Raw genomic sequence first — 26,811 nt, forward strand, 5'->3', positions numbered from 1 at the left:
AACTGTGTATTAATTACAGAATTAAACCAGTCATATTAAGTAGAACAGACAAAAAAACTACTAAGAGGGATAATGTATTAAGTTGTTCATCATCAGTCAGGGCTATGCTGATCAAGTCACCGTTTCTCATAGTGTCCATTCCACTTCAACAGGTTTCCTTTTTGGTGTTCAGTCAGTTGTCACCGATCAGGGAGAACATATGATATTTGTCCCTTTGGGACTGGCTTATTTCACTCAGCATGATGTGTTCCAGATTCCTCCATTTTGTTACAAATGACTGGGTTTCGTTGTTTCTTACTGCGGTATAGTATTCTAAAGAGTACATATCCCATAATTTCTTTATCCAGTCTACCGTTGATGGGCATTTAGGTTGGTTCCAGGTCTTAGCTATGGTGAATTGAGCTGCAATAAACATTAGGGTGCAGACAGCTTTTTTGTTTGCCAATTTAAATTCCTTTGTGTAAATTCCAAGGAGTGGGATGGCTGGGTCGAAGGGTAGGGTTATCTTCAGGTTTCTGAGGGATCTCCAGACTGTCTTCCATAGTGGCTTGACCAGTTTGCATTCCCACCAACAGTGGGTTAGTGTCCCTTTTTCCCCACATCCTCGCCAGCATCTGTTGTTGGTAGATTTCTGCATGTGAGCCATTCTAACCGGGGTGAGGTGAAACCTCATTGTGGTTTTGATTTGCATTTCCCTGATTGCTAATGACCTTGAACATTTTTTCATGTGCCTGTTGGCCATTTGGATTTCCTCTTTTGAAAAATGTCTATTGAGGTCCTTGGCCCATCTCTTAAGTGGGTTGTTGGTTTTGTTTTTGTGGAGTTTCTTGATCTCTTTGTAGATTCTGGTTATTAACCCTTTATCTGTTGCATAGTTTGCAAATATTTTTTTCCCATTCTGTCGGTTGTCTCTTCACTCTCCTGACTGTTTCTTTTGCAGTACAGAAACTTCTCAATTTGATGCAATCCCAATAGTTGATTTTGGCTTTGACTGCCTGTGCCTCCCGGGTCTTTTCCAGAAACTCTTTGCCTGTGCCAATATCTTGAAGGGTTTCTCCAATGTTCTCTAGTAACTTGATGGTGTCAGGTCGTAGATTTAGGTCTTTAATCCATGTTGAGTGGATTTTTGTGTAAGGTGTAAGCTAGGGGTCTTGCTTCATGATTCTGCATGAGGAAATCCAGTTTTCCCAGCACCATTTATTGAATAGACTGTCCTTGCTCCAGGAATTAGTTTTAGATCCTTGATCAAATATAAGTTGGCTGTAGATGTTTGGGTTGATTTCTGGTGTTTCAATTCTGTTCCATTGGTCTATCCATCTGTTTCTGTACCAGTACCATGCTGTTTTGATTACAACTGCCCTGTAGTATGTCCTGAAATCTGGTATTGTGATGCCTCCGGCTTTGTTTTTGTTGTACAAGATTGCTTTAGCTATTCAAGGTCTCTTGTGCCTCCACATAAATTTCAGCACCAATTTTTCCAGATCTGAGAAGAAGGTCTTCGGTATCTTGATTGGTATTGCATTGAATCTGTAAATTGCTTTTGGGAGAATGGACATTTTGATGATATTGATTCTTCCAATCCATGAGCATGGAAGATTTTTCCATTTCTTGGTATCCTCTTCTATTTCTTTCTTTAAGGTTTTGTAATTTTCATCGTAGAGATCTTTAACGTCCTTGGTTAAGTTTATTCCAAGGTATTTGATTGTTTTTGTAGCTATTGTGAATGGGATTGATCTTAGCAGTTCTTTCTCAGTCATGGCATTGCCTGTGTATACAAAGGCTGTTGATTTTTGTGCATTGATTTTATACCCTGCTACTTTGCCAAAGTCTTCTATGAGTTCCAATAGTCTCTTAGCAGAGTTCTTTGGGTCCCCTAAATAAAGAATCATGTCATCTGCAAAGAGGGATAGTTTGAGTTCTTCCTTCCCAATTTGTATCCCTTTAATTTCTTTTTCTTGCCTAATAGCTCTGGCTAGAACCTCCAGAATTATATTGAATAGCAGTGGTGAGAGTGGGCATCCCTGTCTGGTACCAGATCTCAGTGTAAATGCTTCCAACTTTTCCCCATTCAATAGGATGTTGGCTGTGGGTTTTTCATAGATTGCTTTGATTTTATTGAGGAATGTTCCTTCCAAACCCAGTTTGCTTAGAGTTTTCATCATGAACGGGTGTTGTATTTTATCAAATGCTTTCTCGGCATCTATTGAGATAATCATATGGTTTTTCTTCTGCAGTCTGTTAATGTGGTGTATCACATTGATTGTTTTGCGCACATTAAACCATCCCTGCATACCAGGGATAAATCCCACTTGGTCTGGGTGGATGATGTTTCTGATGTGTTGTTGCATTCTATTGGCGAGAATTTTATTGAGGATTTTTGCATCTATGTTCATCAGGGATATTGGTCTGTAATTCTCTTTCAGTGTTGCATCTTTTTCCGGCTTAGGAATTAAGGTGATGCTGGCTTCATAGGAAGAATTTGGGAGGATTCCCTCTTCTTCGATTGTTCTGAATAGTTTGAGAAGAATTGGAGTTAGTTCTTTAAACGTCTGGTAGAATTCAGCACTGAATCCATCTGGTCCAGCAATGTAACTTTTTTTAAAAAAATCTACTATGTTTTAGAATGGGTGTTCAGAAATATTAGGGAATAAAAGTCATATTTTAGATAATATATCAAAACATATTTTACTTGTTGCATATTTTTCTTTGGTTTATTTTCTTTTATTTTTTAAAGATTTGTTTCATTTATTTGAAAGGCAGAGCTAGAGAGAGAGAAAGAGAGAGAGAGAGAGAAAGACAAAGAAATCTTCCATCCTTTGGTCACCTTCTAAATGGCTGCAACAGCCAGGACTGGGCCAGGCAGAAGCCAGGAGCCAGGAGCTCCATCTAGGTCTCCAATGTGGGTACAGGGGTCTAAGGAACTGAGCTATCTTCTGCTGTTTTCCCAGGCACATTGGCAGGGAGCCAGAACAGAAGTAAGCAACCAGGACTCGAACCAGGGTCCATACGGTGTTCCAAAGTTGCAGGAGGCAGCTTTACCGGTTGTGCCAAAACACTACCAGCTTAATTTCTTATTGTAAAATTTTTCTGGAATGAAATTTTTATTTCATAAAATAGTATCTTTCAACACATATATTTTCAGCATGGAAATTAATTCTGCGAATTTTTCAGACTAGGGTTCTTAGTAATAACAGCAAATCTAAAGTTTACAGTGATAGATAACACTCAAATATAGCAGTAATGTTTTATGCATTTTACCTTAAAGGCTAATTTAATATGTTCTGTTCCAAATAACTTCAATAAAAGACTCATTTTTCTTCCCAATTTTGCAATTAGAGAGAGTTTAAGTTTCTTGGATCAATATTGTTATTGCATCTTAGGTTGAATTTATTACATGAAAAAAGTTAACAGGCAATGGCAATAAAAGGCTTCCAGGAGTCTGTTTTTATAAAGAATGAGGTCCATGACCAAGCCTATTAAAAAAAAGGAAAAGTCTATTAATAAATGAAAACATGCCAATGGCAAAAGTGCATTAATCAAAATATAAGGTGTGCAGTTTATGGAGCAGTTTTGTGAAATTACATCTGAGTCCCTAAATTTTGGTACAGTATGTCTCTGCATAAATCACAGTAGAACAGAGCCATATTAATATCCTTTAATTTACCACTTCATCTAGTTAATTATAGCAGAAACCAGAAATATTGTAAATATTCACTATGCTGTGTTACTTTGGCAGATTTAAATTTATAAATGAGCTCCTTTCTGTGTAGGTCATAGTGACATGATGAAAAGTATCTTTATTTAAAATGATAGGTACATTCTCCCTATAGAAAAAATAACCAAAGCCATTTATGGAGTCAATTTTTTTAATATATGAGAACAAAAGAAAGAAAAAATGAAATTCATGCACTTCCACATTTTTAAGGAACACATGTTCTTTAAAGACTGTGTGTGATGCATGCCACAGTCAGAAGCAGCATCTTTAAGAGTTGTCAGGGCCAGTGCTGTGGCATAGCAGGTAATGTCTCCGCCTGCAGTGCCGGCATCCCGTATGAGCACTAGTTTGAGTCGTGGCTGCTCCACTTCCTATCTAGCTCTCTGCTATGGCCTGGGAAAGCAGTAGAAGATGGTCCAAACCCTTGGGCCCCTGCACCTGCCTGGGAGATTTGGAAGAAGCTCCCAGCTCCTGGCTTCGGATCTGGACAGTTCCAGCCGTTGCGGCCAATTGGAAAGTGAACCATCGGATGGAAGACCTCTTTCTCTCTGTCTGCCTCTCCTTCTCTGTCTGTGTAACTCTGACTTTCAAGTAAAATAAATAAATCTTTAAAAAAGAAAAAAATAAAAAGTTGTTCATGCCAGCAAAAGATATTTATTTTCTCTGAAGAGGAGCTCTTTTGAGTTTTTTTTTTTTTTTTTTTTTTTTTTTTTTTTTTTTTTATTTTTTTTATTTATTTTTTTTTTTTTTTGACAGGCAGAGTGGACAGTGAGAGAGAGAGACAGAGAGAAAGGTCTTCCTTTTGCCGTTGGTTCACCCTCCAATGGCCGCCGCGCTGCGGCCGGCGCAGCGCGCTGATCCGAAGGCAGGAGCCAGGAGCCAGGTGCTTTTCCTGGTCTCCCATGGGGTGCAGGGCCCAAGCACCTGGGCCATCCTCCACTGCACTCCCTGGCCATAGCAGAGGGCTGGCCTGGAAGAGGGGCAACCGGGACAGAATCCGGCGCCCCGACCGGGACTAGAACCCGGTGTGCCGGCGCCGCTAGGCGGAGGATTAGCCTAGTGAGCCGCGGCGCCGGCCTCTTTTGAGTTTTTTACACATAATTGATAATTAATATGCTCTACTTGTTTCTATGATTATTAGTTTCTTTGATTATAACATGACACAGCAGTTTTTTTTTTTACTTTTGTATTCATATAAAGTGAATAAATTTCATATATTTCATATCGACAGTTTTAGGGAACTAATCATACTTTCCCTCCCTCCTTCCCTCACTCCCACACTCCCTTCTCCTTCTTCTCTTATTTTCCCTTTAATTTGTAGAATCACATACCTCTGAGTTACTTTATAATCACAAGTTTAAACCTCCACTAAGTAAAGAGTGCAGTTATTCTTAAAGAGTATAGGACCACACTAGTAAAGCATCTATGCGAGTGCCTGTTTTAGGCATGTCACTTGGCTATCAGAAATATATTGAAATATATTGAAATTATATTTTGCTGACAGCCTCTGATTTAACACTTATTCCTCCTATATTAATCTGAATATTTTCATACAACTTTCATACAACTTTTCTTGATCAGTTTTGATATCTCATATAAATAACATGAGCACTGATTTTTGCTGAGTATCATACATGACCTCAGAATACTCTAGCAATAGAGTTGATGAATCATTTAGTATGTATTTTTGATTAGTCTCATTTTAATGTGTTTATTTCTACCAATGTTCTCTCCTCATTCTTTTTTCTCTTTCTATCTCTCTTTAATATTAAAATCAAGGATGACTATCATTGTATGTTTTACATTTTATTATCTATTTTATGGTGCATTCAACTAAATAGTGCTATGTAGTAAGAATTCTACTAAGATGATTGCTTTTGTGACAATAATAAATAAAATACAAAAAATACAATGAGTAAATGTTGGGAAGAAGCAAGGCCATATGTAACAATGCATCTGAATTTAAAAATTCACATGACATATAAGATCTCACAAGAAGAAGGTACGAGATTGAGCAAGTGTGAGATACCAAATAATAAGCAACTGAACAAATCAGCATGAAAGAACAGATAGATACTTCATCTCTCAGTGGTTCAGCAAACATTTATTTATTTTCAATCTTATGCATATGCCACAGTGTGATGTTCTTTGTACTGTAGCTCTTTGAGCTTTATGAAATTTGAATACATTTTGCCTGCTCTCAAGGAATTCATTATTACATCGAACAAATGAAGCGAAATATGGTAAAAGATATACTGTGAGTATGTAAATTCTATAACAAAGGAAGGATTCTCTGAACTTGATTGGGATAGTTCTAAAATTTTAGTCCACTCCTGACCCAGCTTCCTGTTAATGAAGACTTTGGGTTGCAGTAATGATGGTGCAGCTGATTGAGTTTGCCAAATGGGACACCTAGATTGAATTATTGAATTTCTGGCTACTGGCTTCAGTCCGGGTCTAGCCCTGACCACTTGGACATTTGTGGAGTGAAACAACATTGGGACATTGGGGACTGTTTTTCTCTCTCTCTTCTCTCTCTCTCTCTCTCTCTCCTTCTCTTTTCTTTTCAACTTTAATAACTATTTTTAAATTAAATACTTTAGAAAGTAAATGGTATTTTTATCTGCAATATGAGGTTACTGAGACCTAAGTATGATGATTCAAAAGCAAGCAATAGAGATATGAAAATGCAATTCCGTAAGAATTAAGAGACTAGAGTTCAATGTCTTGAACAAGTAAATAATGGGTAACATTGACTTGAGGAGAGAACAATTGGAAAGAGAAACACCATTTACAGCCCCTGCCATTTGTGCATTGTTCTGATGTTCCCTTCAGGAAGAAGTTTGCTCTGACATATAAACTCAGTCCACAAACTCTGACATATAAACTGACATATAACTGGGTTTATAAATCCATATAAACTCAATTCATAGCTGCCTGAATCTATGAGGCAGCTAAATCCCAATAACAGAGCAGAAAATATCCAGTTATACTTAGCTAATGATCCTGCATTAAAAAATCACAATAATAATTTCCCTTGCTTACCGAAAAAACCATCTTATTAAACATTTTTTTGCTTGTAAAGGAAGAGGATATGTTCATTCATTAATAAGCAGTCTCACTGATCTTTGCGTTGTGAATGATCTTTTAATGACTTATTTATTTGAAAGTTGGAATTACACACACACACACACACAAACGCATACCCAGAGAGAGAGACAGAGACAGAGACAGAGACAAAAAACAGAGAGAGACATTGTGCATTCATTGTTTCCCTCCCCAAATGGCCGCAATGGCCAGAGCAGGGCCAGGCTGAAGCCAAGGGACTGGAGCTTCTTTCAGGTCTCCCACGTGGTGCAGGGGCCCGAGCACTTGGGCATCCTCCATTGCCTTCCCAGGTATATTAACCAGGAGCTGGATCGGAAGTGGAACAGCTGGGACATGCTAAGCCACAATGCCAGCCCATCAGAATGATCTTTTAAAAGTAAGGCCAGAACATGCAGTTCCCCTAGACAATAATCTCTGTTCCTCCCCATTGTATTCAGAGTAAAAACTCAAGTTATGACAGTGGCCCACAAGATCTTACACTGTCTCTTGTCCCTTAAATGTTTTTCCTTGGCTTCCTCTCTTACTCTCTTTTTGTCTCTTCTGCTCTGTTTCTGGTAACATGAAATTCTGACATTTCTTGGGCTGTTCCCTCTGCCTGAAAAACTCCCACACCTGCACTTTAATCCTGGCCTGACTTTAGATTCTGCCATACTATTGCATTCCTTTCCACTATATTATTATCTGGCAATAATGTTGTTCTTATTACTAGTAAGGCATTTAGAATGTGAGATGAGAGGCCTTCCCACACTCCCCCTTTTGCCTGGGGAAAGCGCAGGCTGTCTAAGTTGATGCAGAAATGAATGTGCCTGAGTGAGTTCAGTGGCAGACTAGATATCTGGTTGTGGCTAGGTGAGAGAGACTGATATGATGGGTTTCATCCTTTGGATTGTAATGAACAACAATTAATCCAGGAGACAGGAGTTATGATTCAGTTCATTTAGCCATAGGTTGGGAAGCATGCATCTCATATCAGAGCATCAGTTTGAGTCCCAGCTATTCCACTTCTGATTCAGCTCCCTGCCCATGTACCTGGGAAGCAGTGGATGAATAATGGCTCAAGTACTTGAGTTCCAACTACCCTTGTGGGGACCTGGTTACAGTTCCTGGCTCCTGGCTTCATCTAGGCCCAGCCTTGATTGTTGAAGCCATTTGAGGAACTAATGGATGAAATGCCTCCACCTCTGTCTCTTTGTGTGTGTCTGCTTGTGTCCCTCTCTGCCACTCAGCCTCTCAAATAAATATTTTCAAAAGTTAATCCAGGCATTTATGTTCATGTAAGAGATAACAGTAATGTTAGGAAATAAATTACTGAGACATAGATAGGCTTGTTAAGACTGAGTTTATAATTTAAATCTGTATAATAACTAGTAAGACAGGAATCTGGATAAAAAGGAAACTTGGGAACCTGAAAAAGAGGCTTGTGTAATGCTTTTACAGAAAACACAACTATCACAGCAGGAAGCTATCACACCTTTAGCAACTGATTTTATCCACCCTTCTCTATCATTATACACTATAGCCAGAAAAGACTTCTATATACACCAGTAAATTCACTTCCAGCTCTTTTCTCTCTTTGATTCTCTTGCTGCTGCTATTGTCAACTAACTAGACCATTCATATCTGTGTATCCTCTGGACTATGATTTTTCAGAAATACTTTTACTGATACTTACAGAAGCTTAATGGATTTTTTAGAGTGATTTCCTGCCTAGCAGCCTATACTCTCATCAACTACAGATCTCTGTATAACTTTAACATTTGAATCCTCCAAGAGAGAATTTGTCATTGGCTTTATCAATCCCTGTATCCTGCTGGGAAAAACATCCTGTACCTGAGAGTTCATTCACTAACCTTGTTTTGACCAGGTGTTATGAATGGGTTGCGCAGCTTAATTTAAAGGATTATTCAGAGCAGGACAATACAGAGCAATCCATTGTGATATTTCAAGGAGCAGTGCCACAGGGCCAGATCTTGGGAACCTGGTAGAAATGGCCCCACTCCGGGCATGCTGGATCAAAATCTGTTGGGTTAAGGCCCAGTGATCTCTCACAAAGCCCTTACATGCTCACATATGAGAACAGCTTCTTTAGAAGGTGTTCAAGATTATAACCACACAGTTGTCTGTTTAATACAAAATAACTCTCAGGTTCCTGGTGGATATCAGGACCTATCTTCCACCATAGAAAATATCAAATGAGGGATTAGGTTTCAGAGTAAGATAGAAATTCAATTTGGTTCATATTGACCAGGCTAGGATATCCTAGTTTTATGTGTACAAAAGCTACTTTTACTAGTTTATTTCTAAACTATCATACACATATGTGTGGGTCATTCAAGCTATGGGGTTGTAGGTAATTTTTTATGATAATCTGGAACTATATAGGTAAGAAATAAAGGCAGGATCAAGGGGTACTTCAGATGTAAGTAAGGCTCTGCTCCCTGGAAAGGCAGTGCAAGATGATGGTTATATACAAAATTACTAATCATGTCCAGCTGAATCCACATACCCTTCTTTTCTGATTTCTATCAGTTTTATTAATGGACAACTAAAAATGCAGTTCTATTTTATTAAGGACAAATATTAATTAATAATCCATTCCAGAGCAATCTGAATCTTTTCCCTGACCACAGATTTTGAGCGGAGAAAGTGGCACCAAAATATTATTTGTTCTTCAAGTATCATAAAAAATAATTTTATGTTTTTTGCCATGCATTTGAAAACCAGGGTTCGAAACACTGACAGAACAAGACATGGAATGAGTTAATCAAGAGAAGGTATGTGTGAGTGTGACTGACTTAATCTGAAGACAGTGCTTAAAAGAAATCTTGGCCGGCGCCGCGGCTCACTAGGCTAATCCTCCGCCTTGCGGCGCCAGCACACCGGGTTCTAGTCCCGGTAGGGGCACCGGATTCTGTCCCGGTTGCCCCTCTTCCAGGCCAGCCCTCTGCTGTGGCCAGGGAGTGCAGTGGAGGATGGCCCAGGTGCTTGGGCCCTGCACCCCATGGGAGACCAGGAAAAGCACCTGGCTCCTGGCTCCTGCCATCGGATCAGCGCGGTGCGCCGGCCGCAGCGCGCCGGCCGCGGCGGCCATTGGAGGGTGAACCAACGGCAAAGGAAGACCTTTCTCTCTGTCTCTCTCTCTCACTGTCCACTCTGCCTGTCAAAAAAAAAAAAAAAAAAAAAAAAAAAAAAAAAAAAAAAGAAATCTTGGGCTTCATGCAAAGTCCTCAATCTCCCTAATTAAATGATGCAAGCAGTCATGTTGGAAAATCTACTGGGCTAGGAACTGTGGGCAATCCCTGGGAACTGCCATGGCCTCCAACTTATATCTAGCATAAAGTATGGGTCCTTAGTCATGTAGCTACAAGAACTGAGTTTGCTAGCCACTTAAATCAGCTTCATGAGGATTCTTCCAGCCTTCAGGTAAGAATGCAGTCCAGATGACAACTTGATTATAGCCTCTGAGTCCCTGAGCAGAGAATCTGGGCAGGCCATGGCCAGATGGCACCCATAGACAATGTAAAATAACAATCTGTTTTATTTCAAGTTATAATCTTTGTTGTAATTTATTATGAAATAACCAAATATATAGCTCCTCTCTGCTCATAGTGAAATGTTTTTATTTATTCATTTTTTAAAATTATTTGACAGGTAGAGTTATAGACAGTGAGAGAGACAGAGAGAAAGGTCTTCCTTCTGTTGGTTCACTCCCCGCTACAACATGCGCTGCGCCGATCCGAAGCCAGGAGCCAGGTGCCTCTTCCTGGTCTCCCATGTGGGTGCAGGGGTCCAAGCACTTGGGCCACCCTCCACTGCCCTCTCGGGCCACAGCACAGAGCTGGATTGGAAGAGGACTAGAACCCAGTGCCCATATGGGATGCTGGCACCACAGGCAGAGGATTAGCCAAGTGAGCCACGGTGCCGGCCCCGAAATGCATTTATTTAAAATGCAATTTATATGTATGTATTTGGAAATTTAAAAAAAGTGTTGATATATCCATGATTTTCTTTTTTTCTCTGTCCTTCCTTCCCTCATTTCTATAAGGGTAACTTATTTTTCTTTCATCCTTTCTATTCTTTCCATGAGAGAAGAGAAACATTTCAAAATTACTTTGGTGGTATTTTAAAATTCTATTTGGGGAATCAGTTGGCTGATGGAAGTGACAACAACCAAAAAAAAAAAAAAAATCTGAGATTTGCAGGAAAAATTGTTTCCTGAAAGCTTCCTAACACTTAGAAAACCCTTAGGCCAAAACAACTGCTTTCTATTGCCACATAGAGACCTTTGTGGAAAGTGAATACATAGCTACCAGTTTGGAATTCACACCTAATCAGTTCTATATTAGAGGAAATAAAATAACCTCGCACCAAAGAAAAATGGGTGTGAAAGCAGATAGTGGAAAGAAGAACATGTAGAATCATTTCATATGCTCTGATTCGTATTTCATACTTTGGTCTAAAGTAACAGAGAAACTACCTTTAAAATCACTCTCCACCTCTCTCTCTCTCCCTTTCTCTTTCTCTCTCTCTCTCTCATTTGTTTTATCCTTAAGTTCCTTTTACCTCAACATTTATCTTTGGAGAAAAATATACCTTAACAAACTTTATTAACTCTTCTAATGAGGCAGTAAGTCTTCCTACCATTATTTTTAAGGGTTTTTCTGTTAATTATAAAAAGAATTTGGCATGCCATGAAAAAAAAATCAGTAAAAGTAGTGAAATTTTCATAATGTCCAAAATGCCTTACACTGATTCATAGTTTACTAATCTATGTATTCTCTGAAAGGATGGTATTATCTACCTAATCTCCAGTCAGAAATCCATTTCTGTGCTGTTTATTATTCTAATTTTACAGACTTACTTCTTTCAGTACCTTTGGGTTATTCTGTAAAAACCCCACTGTAGCCAACAAAGAAGGAGGTACCTTTCTCTGAAAGAAGGAGAGAACTTCCACTTTGACTATGACCTTGTCTAAATAAGATCAAAGTCGGTGAATTCAAAAGGCTTCCATAGCCTTGTCAACTCATGACAAGAGCCTAGGGAGATTACTGATGCCATAAACAAGAGTGTCAATTGTTAAGTCAACAACAGGAGTCACTGCGCAATTACTCCCCATGTAGGATCTCTGTCCTTACTGTGTTGTACAATGTGAATTAATGCTATAACTAGTACTCAAACAGTACTTTATACTTCCTGTTTCTGTATGGGTGCAAACTGTTTAAATCTTTACTTAATATATACTAAATTGATCTTCTGTATATAAAGGTAATTGAAAATGAATCTTGATGTGAATGGAATAGGAGAGGGAGCGGGAGATGGGAGGGTTGTGGGTGGGAGGAAAGTTATGGGAGGGAAAAAGCCACTGTAATCCAAAATCTGTACTTTGGAAATTTATATTTATTAAATAAAAGTTTTAAAAAAATTAAAAACAATCTGACTGTATAGGCATATGTCTGGACTCCAGATTTGGAGAAAGTAAAACTTGTACTCCCACCCCTTCTCAAACTTTTGAGCATGTGATTTAGTATTGCTGCTTGTCATTGAATATTATGTGAAAAAGAGAGCCTTTTTTCTCAGCTGAGAGATGCAGAATAGAAAGTCATAGTTCAATTACAGCATGCTGTACCTTATACCTTACACACCTTTAAAATTATATTTTCTTTCTGGAGTTTCAAAAATTCAGGCTTGAAAATAATTTCCATTTATACAGTCAGTTAGAACAACATTTAGCACTTCTAAAATGGAGTTCATCCCTGTCAGTAATTTGTGCCAATTACACAGTGACCCAGGCCTTAAAACTAATGCTTATTCTAGAGGTCAAGTTTATCCCAAACTTCTCCCTCATTTTCATACTTAACCCAACACTATTCCCGTCTATATACTTCTTAAACAGCACCCAACATTATCTTCCTGTCTCATTCCTTACTCTTTACCTTTTCCTAGTTCAGCTTTGGCAAAAGCTTATTAGACATGCACAATAACCCACAAGAAAAGAAGCAGGATCAAGTCTTTTTTTTTTTTTTAATTTTTTGACAGGCAGAGTGGACAGTGAGAGAGAGAGAGAGAAAGGTCTTCCTTTTGCCGTTGGTTCACCCTCCAATGGCCGCCACAGCCGGCGCGCTGCGACCGGCGCACTGCGCTGATCCGATGGCAGGAGCCAGGTGCTTCTCCTGGTCTCCCATGGGGTGCAGGGCCCAAGCACTTGGGCCATCCTCCACTGCACTCCCTGGCCACAGCAGAGAGCTGGCCTGGAAGAGGGGCAACCGGGACAGAATCTGGTGCCCTGACCGGGACTAGAACCCGGTGTGCTGGCGCCGCAAGGCGGAGGATTAGCCTAGTGAGCCGTGGCGCCGGCTAGGATCAAGTCTTAATAAGAGGAATGATTTCATTAAACAACTTTCTTTTCAATGTCAAGTAGTTTATCTTTAAAAAATACTTGAAAGCCAGAGTGATACAAACACATATATACACATACACACAAAGAGATTTTTCTATCCCTTGATTCATTCTCAAGAGCCTACAACAGCAAAAGCTGGGCCAGGAACTCCACTAGGGTCTCCCACATGGGTGGCTTGAACTCAAATACTTGGGCCACCTTTACAATCTTTCAGGTACATTAGGAAGACCATTGATGAGGGGTATAGTACCAAGGACTTAAATCAGAACTCCAGTATAGAATACGGGTGTCTCAAGAGGTGACTGAAACCACTACACCACAGCATCTGTTCCCAAGTATTTTATCTTATAGTTAGAGATATTGGAGTCTGAAATCAATAGCCTTTCAATGTGCTGATCATTCAAATAAAATGTGGAAGATTAGTAATAATTCAGAATTGCAATATTTAAAAGCAAAATAATGTACAAGCTAATATTTGTTGAATAAGTATTACAACCAGCTTAACTGCATTAACATATTTAATCTTCCTAAAAATTCACACAACATCTTATTAAAGGCAATACAGTTATGATTTAGATAGCAGACTTTAGGATCGGACTGACAGATTGAATCCCATCCTTGTTGCTTAAAACCAATGTGTGTGTGTGTGTGTGTGTGTGTGTGTGTGTGTGTGTTTAAAGATTTATTTGAAAGGCAAAGCTACACGGGCTGGTGCTGTGGTGTAGTGGTAAAGTCCCTCCTGCAGTGCATTCTTCCCATATGGTTACTGGTTCAAGACCTGGCTGCTCCACTTCCAATCCAGCACTTTGCTATGGCCTGGGAAAGTGGTAGAAGATGGCCCAAGTCCTTGGGCCCCTGAACCCATGTGGGAGACCCAGAAAAAGTTCCTGGAACCTGGGTTCAGATTGGCCCAGCTCCAGCTGTTGTGGCCAGTGGGGAGTAAACCAGCGGATGGAAGACCTCACTCACACTCTGCATCTCCTTCTCTGTCTGTGTAACTCTGACTTTCAAGTAAATAAATAAATCTGAAAGAAAGAAAGAAAGAAAGAAAGAAAGAAAGAAAGAAAGAAAGAAAGAAAGAAAGAAAGAAAGAAAGGAGGAAGGGAAGGAAGGAAGAAAGGCAAAGCTACAGAGAAGCAGAGGCAGAGGCAGAGAAAAAAGAAGTCTTTCATCTGTTGGTTCACTCCCAAAATGGCTAGAACTGCCGAGCCTGGGGCAATCCAAAGCCAGGAGCCTGGAGCTTCCACTGGATCTCCCACAAGGGAGCAAGGATCCAGGGACTTGTGCCATCCTTCTCTGCTCTCCTAGGCACATTAACAGGAAACTGGATTGTAAGTGGAGCAGCCTAGACTCAAACAGGCACCCATATGGGATGCCAGCACAGCAGGCGGCAGCTCCACCAGCTATGCCACAGCACTAGCTCCAATAGAACCTGTGATCTTAGATAAATTTTTAATTCTTTGGTAACTCAGATTCCTTATCTCTAAAAAGGGGATGACAAAATTGTATCTGCATGAAAGAACCATTCGTAAGGTGTTTGTAGATTAAAAAATGAATATCTCAAGATATTTAGAGAATAATTTTAGGTCTTCTTCACTTTTCATAAAATGTTGTACATCTATATAACTAAAATATCACATTTAAATGAATTATTTTAAAAAGATTACTTCGGGAGAGGTTCTAAGAGGTAGAATAGGGAGGGAGATCACTGATAGTCCAAGAAAAAATAGTTTAATAATAGTGTAGTCTCAGGGAAGAGCTAGGGAAAAAATGGCAGAGGAAAATCCTCTGGAATTAGAGGGACATGGTGGATCTAGGTGGAGGAAACAGGCGTCCATGGCTCAAGAGCCCAGCTGCTGGGAGTCTCTGCTCTGAGCTGGAAGGGGAGGTGAGGTGAAATCACAGTAGTCTGAAACGCTACAGAAAAGTGGCAAGAAGTGCCTAGAGGGAAAGAGGCTTGAAGCGCCGCACGGGAAGTACACCAGCCTAACTACAGGAGAGAAAAAAATAAGAGGGATGGTACGGACAAGATTCTCTCTCTCCACACACCTTACAAAGGCATGTGAGACATTAGAGCAGGCACCATTTTGGACATACATAACAGCTATGCCAGCTCAGGGCTGTGCCAGCCCTCAACCAAGCAGAAAAACCTGACTCTGGTGGGGAGTAATAACAGGAGACTAAGACCTAGTGAATGTGTGGAGCTTTTGAACTGGGACTGTAAAAAAAAAAAAAAAACAAAAAACAAAACTGAGGGTGTGTGGGAGAACTCATGGTGTGGCTGAGACTTGAATAGTCTTGGTAGGAGATGCCACAACCTTGGCCTTGGCTACTCAGTGAGAGACATTGCAGGGGTATCTGAGCTTACACTGAGGACTGCACAGATGCTTTGTGTGGTCCTTGGGACAGAGCAAACAAATATTATACCCACTGGGGTATAATATAAATACATATATATATATATATATTATAGGCAGAGTGGACAGTGAGAGAGAGACAGAGAGAAAGGTCTTCCTTTGTTGTTGGTTCACCCTCCAATGGCCGCTGAGGCCAGCGCGCTGCGGCCGGTGCACTGCGCTGATCCGAAGGCAGGAGCCAGGTGCTTATCCTGGTCTCCCATTGAGTGCAGGGTCCAAGTACTTGAGCCATCCTCCACTGCACTTCCTGGCCACAGCAGAGAGCTGGCCTGGAAGAGGAGCAACCGGGACAGAATCTGGCGCCCCGACCAGGACTAGAACCCGGTGTGCTGGCGCCGCAAGGCGGAGGATTAGCCTAGTGAGCCGCGGCGCCAGCCATGTATAATATAAATAGCACTCAGGCACTGATTGCCATAAATGAGAAGAGCTCAGCTGAGCAGAATTACTTCCCTTCTGAATAAAAAAAATAAAGAGAGAGAGAAGATTTACCATGCCAAACCTGGATGTTTCACCTTTGGCACACCCTTAACCCTGAAAAACTGAACAGAGCTCTCTGGCCACACCCACCACAGGCCTCTAGAGATTCACCAAACACAGACAGTCCACTTAATCTAGAGTCATAGTATAATGAGAAAAGTTGTCACAGCAGAAAAAAAAAAAAAAAAAGAAGAAACCCAAGAATATCTCCACAATGCCAAGCAACAAATGCAGAAACTGAGGAAACAAGAATAAGGAAGACAACATGACACTCCCAAATGAATATGACACACCAACACAAAATTATGAAGGTGATAAGATAGAAGAAATGCAAAATAAAGATTTCAAAAAAATTTATGATAAGAAGATCTATTAAAAACAAATGCATGAACTACAGAAATCAATACAGGACAGGATGGAAAATCTCTCTCATGAAAATGAAATCTTAAGGAGGAATAAAAATGAAATGAAGAATTTAGTAGAACATAAAATTGAGATATTGAAGAGAAATCAAAATAAAAAGAAGAATTCAATAAAACAAATGAAAAACACTTTTGAGAGCCTTAAAAACAGACTCAGTGATGGAGAAAAGAGAATATTGGACTTAGAAGACAGAGCACAGGAAACCATCTGGTCAAACCAAAGAATAGAAGAGGAAATTAGAAATCTAAAAAATATTGTTGGGAATCTACATGATACTATTAAAAAACCCAGCATTCGGGTTCTAGGAGTTCTTGAAGGCATGGAGAGACAGAAAAGATTAGAAGTACTTTTTAGTGAGATACTAGCAGAAAACTTCCCGAGTTCAGAAAAAGAAAGAGACATCCAACTACAGGAAGCACATAGAACCCCCAATAAACATGACCAGAAGAGATCCTTACCACTACACGTTGTAATCAAGCTCACCACTTGAAACATAAAGAAAAGATTCTAAAATGTAAAAGAGAGAAACGGCAGATTACTCTCAGAGGATCTCCAATTAGATTCATAGCTGACTTCTCATCAGAAACCGTACAGGTCAGGAGGGAATGGCGAGATATAGCCCAGGTACTAAGAGAGAAAAACTGCCAGCCCAGAATATTATGTACTGCAAAGCTGTCATTTGTGAAAAAGGTGAAATAAAGACCTTTCATAGCAAACAGAAATTGAAAGAATTTGTCGCCACTCGTCCAGCCCTACAAATAATGCTCAAAGATGTGCTACACACAGAAACACGGCCATCAATATGAAAGAAGGTAAAGGAAGAAATCCTACCAGTAAAAAAACATAGGAAGCTCAGAGCATATACTAGAAAATATCTTTGGGAAAATGGCAGGGCAAAGTCACTATTTATCAATAGTCACATTGAACGTTAATGGCCTTAACTCTCCAGTTAAAAGGCACAGACTGGCTGAATGGGTTAAGGAACAAAACCCATCTATTTGCTGCCTATAAGAAACACATCTTTCCAACAAAGATGCATGCGGACTGAAAGTGAAAGGTTGAAAAAAATTATTCCATGCCAACAGAAACCAAAAAAAGCAGGTGTAGCCATATTAATATCAGACAAAATAAACCTTAACACAAAAACTGTTAAGAGAGACAAAGAGGGACACTATATAAAGATTAAGAGTTCAATTCAACAGGAAGATGTAACTATTATAAATGTATAAGCACCTAATTACAAGGCACCAGTTTATTTAAAAGGTATGTTAAGGTACTTAAAGGAAGACTTAGATTACAATACAATAGTACTGGGAGACTTCAATACTCCACTCTCAGAAATAAACAGATCATCCGGACAGAAGATCAACAAGGAAACAACAGATTTAATCGACACTATAGCCCAGATGGATCTAACAGATATCTATAGAACTTTCAATCCTACATCTAAAGATTTTACATTCTTCTCAGCAGTGCATGGAACCTTCTCTAGGATTGACCACATACTAGGCCATAAAGCAAGTCTCAGCAAATTTAAAAGAATTAGAATCATACCATGCAGCTTCTCAGACCACAGCGGAATGAAGGTGGAAATTAGCAACTCAGGAATCCTTAGAGCATATGCAAACACATGGAGATTGAACAACATGCTCCTGAATGAACACTGGGTCATAGAAGAAATCAAAAGAGAAATCAAAAACTTTCTGCAAGTAAATGAGGATAATAACACAACATATTAAATAAAAGTTGAAAAAATAAAAAAAAAACTTGCATTTCTAAAAAATATTATTTTATAATATTTAAAATTTCAAGCAAACATGTCCTTTTTATTTTTTATTAAATATTTTTGCTAATTCCTATATTACTCTTTCTTAAATGTTACCATTATGTTTGGTATAAAATATGTGATATAAGATAGTTGTATTGATCCAAGTCAGATGCATGGATGGAAATGCTAATGACTCTTGGTACAAATGTAAGTCAGATTTACTTCAGAAACTAAAGGCAGGGGATGAGAGGCACACATGTTAGTTATTAATGCTCTCACTGTCATAGCGTTGCACACTAGAGACACATGAGTAGTGGTACAGTAGAGAGACCATCCCTGATTCTCTGACCTTTTCATGTTCATTTGGAAGTTGGTAGAGGACAAGGGAGTACCAGGACCACTATAAAATAAAGGAAATTTTCGTCACTGGGCAGTGGCTCTTTTTTACTTACTTTACAATTTATTTATTTGATAGGGGTGAGGCACAGAGACTTATCTTCCATCTACTGGTTCACTCTCCAAATGGCCACAGTGAATGGGGGTTTGTTGAGGCCGATGCCAAGAGCCCAGAACCTCATCTGTATCTCTCACATTTGTAACAGGGTTTCAAATATTTAGATCCTATTCCATTGCCTTCCCAGGCAAAGTAGTAGGGAACTAGATCAGAAATGAAACAGCAGAGGTTCCAACCAGCACTCTGAGACAACAGTATCACAAGTTTTGACTTAACTCTGTGCCACAGCAGTTGCCCTGAAATTATTGTCACAAAAAAAAGCTCAGAGTGATATTTTTCAAAAGCACTAATATTAATATATTTTCATTTTATAAATCTATAAAATTAATACATAAGTATAGTTTAATTTAAAAATGTATTGATAATCTATTCAATCTATTGAACAGATTAGTTATTTTAAGGAGATTTATACAAAGTATGAAAAGCAGGTCAAAATCTTTTTGAGAGGGATAAATAATGTTCAGAGTTTTATCTGTGCAGAATTTTCCCCATCATTTTGGTGTTTATTTATCTGAGAATCAGAGACCCACTGAGAGAGACATAGAAGTCCCTTCTTCTCATTCACTTCCCATATGCCCAAAATTACCCTAGCTGGGCACAAAACCAGGAACCAAAAATGCAATCAGGTCTCACTTGAGAGGCAGAACTCAATCACTTGATCTAATACAACTGCCTCCCAGGATCTTCATTAGTAGGAAGCTAGAGTCAGGAAACTGGGTATCAAACCAGGGCACTGTGATGTGGAACACAGGAGTCTTAACTGATAGGTTAGACACCTGCCCCTGCATCCAAAGAAATTACCCAATCACTTTGCAGGAAATGATCTGTCAAAAATATTTGTAAGAGATAATATAGGAAAAGAATTTTTGCAGGAATGATACTCGATGACTTGAAATGCATTTAAAAAAAGTGGCATAATTCACATTCACTCACATTCCACTGACAAATGCTTGTCCTCACATGTCTTCAAAAAAAGTTAGGGAATGGATTTTAGCAGGGAAATTAAGTGCTGCTGCTATGAGAAAAGAGGGAGTACTGATAAATACTGATAAATAGTATTCTCAGCCATAAGCCTTAAATTCTATTAGCTCTTTCTCTTCCTTGGCAATTAACTCCATATTTTAAAACAATTCATTTTTAATTCTTGATTTATCTAGTTTAGATGATATGTCATGCACTTGTATAAGAATACTGCAGGGACTGGCACTGTGGCACAGTGGGTTAAAGCCCTGGTCTGAAGCACAGGCATCTGATAAGGGCGCCGGTTCTAGTCCCGGCTGCTCCTCTTCCGATTCAGCTCTTTGCTATGGCCTGGGATAGCAGCAGAAGATAGCCCAAGTCCTTGGGCCCCTGAACCCACATGGGAGACCTGGAAGAAGCTCCTGGCTCCTGGCTTCAGATAGGCACAGCTCTGGCTGTTGCGGCCATCTGGGGAGTAAACCAGCGCATGGAAGACCTCTCTCTCTAACTCCTTCTTTCAAATAAATAAAATAAATCTTTAAGAAAATACTGCAAATATAGAGCTCAATACTCTCTTTTTCACCATCTCTCGCTCCTCTAATACTGCCATATATTTAATTGAATAAATAAATGCTTATATCATTATAACTTGTAAACATCATTACGATGCTGATTTTTGTTGACCTGTTACAAATTAATAATATTAACAGTTTCCATTTCATCATTAGTATTTCCCCATAATATGTGTGTATTCATTTTGATTCAGCTAGTTTTCCATAAATATCACACTTTCTGTGTACCAAGTCTGCAATTCTACTTAGAAAGATACAGACTATAGTCCTTTTCCTTTTGCACCAAAATTGACAGCTTTTATTTTTTAAGGTTGACCACACCACTGTCATTACAGAAAAAAAAATAATATCTGCTGAGTTAAATACACTCAACTGTTGTTGAGTTACTTGGTTTTCATGAGCCACATGCCATGTCCAAGCATTGAATGTTGATTGACTATTGATCAACTTTTGGTTATCGGCTTTCTCAGTAATTCTTTTGAATATAATCATATTAAGCACCATTTGATAATATGGTACGATGGAGGTGATGCCGGGCATAACTTTCCTAAATAATTGAGAGACAGCAACTCAACTCGTTTTGGCTTTGGTAATCTCTTTGAGGGCAAAATTGTTGTATAGGTTATCAAATTTGGTAACATAAGAATACCACAATGGCCATAGAAAAGCTTTTATTTATCCCTGAATTTGTGATCAGGTGAACTAACATTCCTGGGTCCATGCTGGCTATAGATCCTTGTTGTAATATAGAAGTGAAATAGTTGTATATTTATGCACTTTCCAGTGGACTTTAAAGCTTAGCAATATCTATACTTCTTTCTTAAAAAGAGGAGAATTTCTTGAACCAATTTTCTTCTGTTTTGTACCATTTCTTGCCATCTTGGAAACATTTTGTATATATGGCTTACATTGGATTTTGTCTCTGATATTTGTTTATGTGGGCAGTTAACTTGACTATTATTTACTTCAATGGAATTTTCACATACCCAGGGTATATTATATTATATTTCAGGATTGCTCCTGAAAAATGTGACACTACTGTAATGCTTTTTGATTTTCAAATTACTGTAACTTTTAAAGATTTGTTTACTATTTAAATATCAGATTTACAGGGAGAAGGAGAGACACAGAGAGAAATATCTTCCATGTGCTGATGTACTCCCCAGATGGCAGTGATAACCATGGCTGGAACAGAATAATGTCAGAAGCCAGGAGCATTTTCAGGGTCTCCCAGATGGGTGGCAAGGGTCCAAGTGCTCAGGTCCTCTTCCTTTGCATTTTTCAGGTGTTAAGAGTGAGCTGGATTAGAATCGGAGCAACCAGGACTCAAATGGGCTTCTGTATTGGATGCTGGCATTGTGGGCTGTGGCTTTGCCCACTGTGCCACAACGTTGGCCCCAGATTGTTGTATTTTTTTAAATAAAAAATAATTTTGTGTTTTCTTTTAGTGTATCTTTTTTTTTTTTTTTGACAGGCAAAGTGGACAGTGAGAAGAAGACAGAGAGAAAGGTCTTCCTTTGCCGTTGGTTCACCCTCCACTGGCCGCCGCGGCCGACGTACTGCAGCCGGCACATCGCGCTGATCTGAAGCCAGGAGCCAGGTGCTTCTCCTGGTCTCCCATGCAGGTGCAGGGCCCAAGGACTTGGGCCATCCTCCACTGCACTCCCTGGCCATAGCAGAGAGCTGGCCTGGAAGAAGGGCAACCGGGACAGAATCCGGTGCCCCAACTGGGACTAGAACCTGGTGTGCTGGCGCCGCAAGGAGGAGGATTAGCCTGTTGAGCCACGGCGCCGGCCTAGTTTATCTTTTTCATTTTCACTAAATTCACTTAATTTGGGAAGGGAATTTTTTTTTTCCTGTGGAAATTTTGTTTGTGTGTGTGCTTGTAATTGTTCTGTTTATCACTACATAGAACATTTAAAAAATAAAATATTTCACTTTCTAAAATAGAAAATTCTCAATCCTTAATTTTGCATCTGTGCTCATGGGAGCTTTTGGTCTGCACCCTGTCTTATACTGTATTTGCCAGACTTTGCTGTTAGAATAATTCTAACACATCAAGGGAATGAGGGTAAGATTTATGCTGTCTTTATGATTGCTCTAGCTGTAGGAAAAGTCTTCAAAATTTCATCAAATAGCTGGTGCCATAGCTCACTTGGCTAATCCTCCGCCTGCGGTGACGACACTCTGGTTGGGGCGCTGGGTACTAGTCCAGGTTGCTCCTCTTGCAGTCCAGCTCTCTGCTGTGGCCCGGGTGGGCAATGGAGGATGGCCCAAGTGCTTGGACCCCTGAACCTGCATGGGAAACCAGGAGGAAACACCCGGCTCCTGGCTTCGGATCAGCACAGCGCCAGCCGTAGCGGCCATTAGGGGAGTGATCCAACAGAAGGAAGACCTTTCTCTCTGTCTCTCTCACTGTCTATAACTCTACCTGTCAAATAAAAAAAAATTCATCAAATTGTGTTTTATGCAAAAGTATACATAGATTTCAAAAATTTTGCATTACAACAAATTTATCTTTTAATTACATTTTGCAAAACTTCCTCAATTATCCTTGTATGTGTAAGATGCTTAAATTTCATCTTCTTTCCTTCCCCATTCTCTTATATTTCGAGACTCCTTCAGCAGTGTCTCAGCCACTCATTAATTTTATCTAGCAGCCACAATGAAAAGCAGAATGAGAGAGAGAGAGATCATCTATCCTCTGGTTCACTGCCTAGATGGTTACAACAGCCAAGTCTGGGCCAGGAAAATCACCTGAATCACCTACATGGTTATCAGGGGCCCAAGTACTTGAGCCATATCCCACTCCCTTCCCAGGCATATTATCAGGAATTTAGATCAGAAGTAGAGTAGCTGGGATTTTTTTTTTTTTTTGACAGGCAGAGTGGACAGTGAGAGAGAGAGACAGAGAGAAAGGTCTTCCTTTGCTGTTGGTTCTCCCTCCAATGGCCGCCGTGGCCAGTGTGCTCGGCCGGCGCACCGCGCTGATCCGATGGCAGGAGCCAGGTGCTTCTCCTGGTCTCCCATGGGGTGCAGGGCCCAAGCACCTGGGCCATCCTCCACTGCACTCCCTGGCCACAGCAGAGAGCTGGCCTGGAAGAGGGGCAACGGGGACAGAATCCGGCGCCCCAACCTGGACTAGAACCCGGTGTGCCGGCGCCGCAAAGCGGAGGATTAGCCTAGTGAGCCGCGGCGCTGGCCAAGGGATTTTTTAAAATATTTTTATTTATTTGAAAGACAGAGTTTCAGGAAAGAGAGGAGAAGAAAGAGAGAGGGGGAGGGAGGGAGAGAGAGAGAGAGAGATCTTCCATCAACTGGTTCACTCCCCAGATGGCCCCAGAAGCTGAGGCAGGGCCTAGCCAAACCTAGGACCCAGGGACATCTTCCAAATCTCCCACGTGGGCACAGGGACTCAACGATTTGGGCCATTTTCCACTGCTTTCTCAGCTGCATTAGCTGGGAGCTGGGTCAAATGCAGCAACTGGGTCTGAAACCAGTGTCCGTATGTGCCACCAACATCACAGGCAGATGATTAACATCATCAGCCGTATGAGTAGCTGGGATTTTAACAGGAACTGCAGTAGGGATGCTGGCTTAATACTTAACCCACTACTCCAAAATGCTGGTCCCTCACTTTTGTTGTATAGACTCTGATTGATGTTCTGATTTGGTGTGAAGGGAGACAAGTATTCTGTAAACTCACGAGCAGGTTTCAGTCTTTCATATAATCTTTGTCCATAAACTGTAACCTTTAAACATTCTTCTCATCTTAACCATTCTTCCACAGTCTTTTTTTTTAGATACGTTACACTCTGGTAGGCTCTAGTAAGACTTCTTTCTAAAGAAAAATGTGCTACAAGTCTATTTTATTTTATTTTTTTGAATCAGTTATTTATTTAGTTGATTTGAAGGCAGAAAGGGTAGAGAGAGGGAGAAGAGAGAGAGCAGAGAAACAGATGATAGAGAGGACAGTTGCTATCCTCTCGTTCACTTCCCAAATGCCCACAGGCTGAGCCAGGCTAAAGCTGGGAGCCAGAGATTCAAACCAGGTTCCCAACACAGTTGTCAATGACCCAACTATGTGAGCAATCACTTGTCAATTTCCAGAGTGTGCATTATAAGGAAGCTGGGATTGGTATAGGGGCTGGGACTTAAGTCCATATACTCAATTTTTAGATAAGGAAATCTCAGCATCCTAACTGTTGCTTTAAATCGCCATTCCTGGACTATTTTAAAATAGCTATTTTTACCACTTTCCTGCCAGAATCAGGAAAAGATTTTCTCCACACTAAATGAGAACCTGATGGGGGACATGTAAGACTGTATCTTGGTGATATTTTATCTTTCAGAGTAACAGATACTCAGCCCTCAGAATTAGTCCATAGCCCATTATTTTTCCAGTCACTATTCCATGGGCTGAGTCTTCTGCTATTAGGTAGTTGTACTTTTCTGTATTTCTTTCTCTCTCTCTAGTTTGAACTGTGATGGCTCCTGGGAGAATTGTTGACTTCCGATTTGTTTGGGTGCTTTTATTATTATTATTTTTCTGTTGTTTTTGTTGTCATGATGGAAGTGACAATGTCTAAACTCTTTATATGTTGTACTGGAAACTGAAAGCTGTTTTTGCTTTTATTTGTTGTTGAGTTTCTCATGTCTCATTGTATTGTCCCATGCGTTAATACTCTCCCTTATTAACTCTATTTCATTATGATCATCACTTTTCAGCCTTTTGGCTAGGATCAAGTGCATTATGATTTATGTTTAGGAAAAATATTGACTCTATTATGTGTGAAATTTTGTTTGCTTAGACAGTATTAAAAGAGACCCATGAAAATAGATACTTCATTATTACAGTCTTTTATTTTTAACATAATTTTAAAGAATTACCCATTTCAGTTTCAATTATGCAGTCTTCAGGGTAAAAAAAGGGGGGGGGGTAAGAAGTGGACAAATCTATACTCCTCAGTATTGATACAATTTTACCTGTTCTTGAACTATGTTAGAGACATCTCAATGTAATTCACCAAACTTCCTATCAAAATATCCTTTTCTGCTTTAAAATATTGACTTACATGATTGTTATCTGAAAGAGAGCATGCCTAATCACAGCTCTCCACCTCAATTCCCATGGATAGCACCCATCTTCCTTTGCACGTAAGCTGGCGTTTCCCTAACAATCACCTGCTCTGTCTTTTATTAGAGCTTTTTTTTTAAACTTTTATTTAATGAATATAAATTTCCAAAGTACAGCTTATGGATTACAATGGCTTCCCCCCCATAACTTCCCTCCCACCTGCAACCCTCCCCTTTCCCACTCCCTCTCCCCTTCCATTCACATCAAGATTCATTTTCGTTTCTCTTTATATACAGAAGATCAGTTTAGCATACATTGAGTAAGGATTTCAACAGTTTGCTCCCACACAGAAACATAAAGTGAAAAATACTGTTTGAGTACTAGTTATAGCATTACATCTCAATGTACAGCACACTAAGGACAGAAATCCTACATGAGGAGTAAGTGCACAGTGACTCCTGTTGTTGACTTAACAAATTGACACTCTTGTTTATGGCATCAGTAATCACCCTAGGCTCTTGTCATGAGCTGCCAAGGCTATGGAAGCCCCCTGAGTTTACTGACTCTGATAATTTTTAGACAAGGCCATGGTCAAAGTGGAAGTTCTTTCCTCCCTTCAGAGAAAGATACCTCCTTCTTTGATGACCCATTCTTTCCACTGGGATCTCACTCATGGAGATCTTTCATTTAGGTTCCCCCCCCCCGCAGAGTGTCTTGGCTTTCCATGCCTGAAATACTCTCATGGGCTTTTCAGCCGGATCTGCATGCCTTAAGGGCTGATTCTGTGGCCTCAGAATCAGCCCTATTAGAGCTTTTATATGTGCAAGTCACGTCTATCAACTTATTTCTTAGTTCCCGACGTCATATGGATTAGGATCAGAAAAGGGAATTGGTGACTTTAAATATTTGCCGCTTTAAAGATTTCTAAGTATCGCCATGAAATTTTATTTTATTTATATGCCATATTACTGACGTGGAACTATTTTTAGGTGTCGGTTTTTAGGTTAGGATTATCTGTATATACTCTGCAGTATTTGATTCAAAATTTTCCTGAGAAATTGTGAATGACTTCTGAATCATAACAAGTCTGAGGATGTATTTATCATTCTTTCACACATAATGGTTACCATTTCTGCTTTTTCTGCATTTTTGTTACAGACTTTTGAAGTCATAAATTTTTTCTGTCATTTAGCGATGCATTTGAAGAAGTGCTATTTTCATGTTCACTCCATGTGTAACAAAGTTAACTATATTTTGTTGCGTATTTTTTTCTACATGTATATTTTAAAAATATCCCTTCATCTCTAGTGTTATGGTATTTGATGATGAAAACTATTTTGAATGTTAAATATTTATTTTTAGCTGATCGTATGAAAGTGAAGA

Source organism: Oryctolagus cuniculus, chromosome 9 (assembly GCF_964237555.1).
Source record: "Oryctolagus cuniculus chromosome 9, mOryCun1.1, whole genome shotgun sequence".
In the NCBI taxonomy this organism is placed as follows: Eukaryota; Metazoa; Chordata; class Mammalia; order Lagomorpha; family Leporidae; genus Oryctolagus; species Oryctolagus cuniculus.